The following is a 2,978-nucleotide window of genomic DNA, read 5'->3' on the forward strand; positions in this document are numbered from 1 at the left end:
ACGAAATCAATTGTTCAAGTGAGCCACAATCATCTCTGACTGCTAACTCATCCTTTAAGTCCCTTACAAAAAAATCCTCATAATGCTTTGTCATTGTCATTCACTCTCTGCAGACAATACGCAGAAATTGAGTGTGCTCCCTCAGAGTCCTGTTTGAAACACAGTAATCTGCTACTAATCTCTGACTCCTGAACTGGGTGATCAAAAACCTTATACAGTTCTGCAGAAAATAACTCATAAGACTCACAAATGGGGGGATTTATTCTGTGGTAGAGCTACAGCCCAGCCAGCTCTTTATCTAAAAGAAGACTCATAATAAACACAATCTTAGCTTTGTCAGATGAATATGTGAGTGACTGTTGATCAAAAACTAAATACCACTGATGAATAAACTAACTACAGGTACCTGAATTACCAGAACATCTAGCAGCTATATGAATGTGAGGCTTGTGAGAGAAGCTAGGCTGGGAGGGCTGGGTGACTGGAGAGGTGGTCAAGGCTAGTTCTGAATCCGGGGTAGATGCTAAGGTCTAAGGAGAAAGCAGGGAGGTTAGGTTCTCCTTGTCATCGTGAAGGCCTCTGATGCAGGTGCAAGATGTTGTGACGCAAGTACTGTGTTTGTTTTTGTGAACTAACTCACTCACTAGGCTTAAGAACTGAAGAGTGAAGCGGAGAGCACAGACTGGAATCTTTTGATAACAATACAGGGAGAGAGAGAAAGCACACACAAAATACAACCAGAAGAGAACAACAGCATGAGGAGCCAGCATTATGCACTATCCTTAAACTTCCATCCATCCATTATCTCTACCTGCTTATTCCTCTTTAGGGTCATGGGGATCTGCAGTTAAAGTAAAAGCTTCCTTGCTTTAATTGTAATCTTATAAGGTTTCTTTAAAAGTGCCTGTAACCTCTCCTCATTTATGTAAAAGAAATAGATTTTGTGTGACTAAGTCAGGTTCACTAGATGAAGGCTCTAGTCAGTTTAGTCAGGACCCTGAAATTAATAACTCCTGAGCAGTAAAAGAATACTTATAGCTTAAATAATTTCCAGCAACCATAACAACTGTTACTATAAGAAGGAAGCTACCATTAACCAGTGTGACTTCACCAGTATCTGTAGATTCAGACCTATGCAGGTGCTAGTGAAGGGGCAGCAGGGGGAACATTGGGATGAAAGTAGTGAATAGCAGGATGAATTCCTTCACCTCAGCCTAGAATAGAACCTGTTCTGTGCAACCTCAGGCAGGCTAGTAATTACCACTTCAACGTGTGGGCTGAGTTGGACTCCTCTACTGGAGCCAGTTGACTAATAATGAAGGAAAACAGCAGACAATGTATGCTCTAACTTATGTTCAGTGAAGTGCCATTTCAACGTAACACTCGACTCCTTATTTATCTTTGTTAGTGTAAAGACACAACAAAATATTGATGAGGACTGATGCACCTGCCCTGATTTGATTTTGTTTTTCTTTGCAGGAGAGAAAACTTTTTTTTTCCTCTTTCTCCATGCTTGCTAGTTAGCAGCAGACTCCTTTCTGTCATTTGCAATGTGGATAGACTGTTACGTGTTGGGGTGCTGGAAGGAGGAAGGAGAGACAGGACCCAAATGCAGGACAGTGAAGTTTATTAATTACCCTGGATGTCCCAGGGCTTGGGAAAAACACAAGTTCAACTGCAGCGGTTAACATACGATCGCCGGCATAACAGCGTTGCGTCACATGTGGCGTCCAACAAAACTAAACAGTCTCAAATACAGGTTAATGCTTCTGCGAAGAACAAAGGAACACAGAGAGTACTTATAGCAAGCAGAAACAGGTAATTTAACACAGGTGTGAATAATCAGTGACAAACGTAAAGCTGCCGGGGACCGAGGCGGGGGGAAAACAGGAAGTCCCAAAAGGGGAATCATAACATAGACAGTCTTTCTAATAACAGAAAAAAGGAACTGAAGGAAGAGGAGTGTTAGGATTCAGTAGGATTTTAGATATAAACTCATGAAAAGACTGACAAAGGGTCTAGATGAAGTGGACGACTGGTTCTACAAGAGAAACACAAATATTAATAAGGGTCTAAAATTACAAAAGGACAAAATGATGTAGATAATATTACTCATTTTTACTGGGGAACAATATTAATTGTTACCCAACAGTGGGGAAGCAAATATTAGGAAGGGGGAATCTTTTCAGCAGACACCAGGAGGCAAATACTTCTGAGCGTGACACTTGAGACGCCTTACACCAGAGTGGCAGGTAGGTGTGTGAATGTAGATTTTAATCCATTCCAGGCACTGATGATTCCATATACTGTGGGTCCTTCGTCGCAGTGATTCAGGAAGTCCCTTCTCATCCCGGTGAGCTGGATCCAAAAAGCAATCCAAGTCGAATAGATGGATTCACATATTGCTGGTAGAATCCATTTGTTCAGGCTGAGTCAGGTTCCCAAAGACCTCAGGATATCTAGGCAAAAATTGCAAACAGAATACTACTTCCATCCAATAAGCCAAAGATTACAATGTGAGTCAGATAGCAAGTCAGGTAGCGTGTGATAACTGCTGAGTTAACCACAATCTGTCAAGGAGTGAATGGCTGCAGACCTGCTTATATGGTAAGAGAGACAGGTGGAATTAATCAGGTTAATAAGGTCAAGTTACTGGAGGAGTCTGTGGGTGGGTTTATTAACATTTTGGTTTCACTCAAAATGTTAATAAACCCACCCACTGTTTCAATCCGATCTTGTTCCCCCAAATCCTCTTTTGTCAGATCATTCTTTAATAAATTTTGAATTTATGATAAAGGATCATGCAGCATTTGGAAGAAAATCCCACCACAGAAGATGTTTATCTGAAATGCTGTTAATAAATTTAAGAAAATGATTTCATCTTTATGCACTTCTGTGCCATGTGCCAACAGTGGAGCGCAGCTGCCTCAATCCTACTCCCTACCAAGTTGATTATCTCTATTCTCTAGCCCAAGCTA

Source organism: Mastacembelus armatus, chromosome 9 (assembly GCF_900324485.2).
Source record: "Mastacembelus armatus chromosome 9, fMasArm1.2, whole genome shotgun sequence".
In the NCBI taxonomy this organism is placed as follows: domain Eukaryota; kingdom Metazoa; phylum Chordata; class Actinopteri; order Synbranchiformes; family Mastacembelidae; genus Mastacembelus; species Mastacembelus armatus.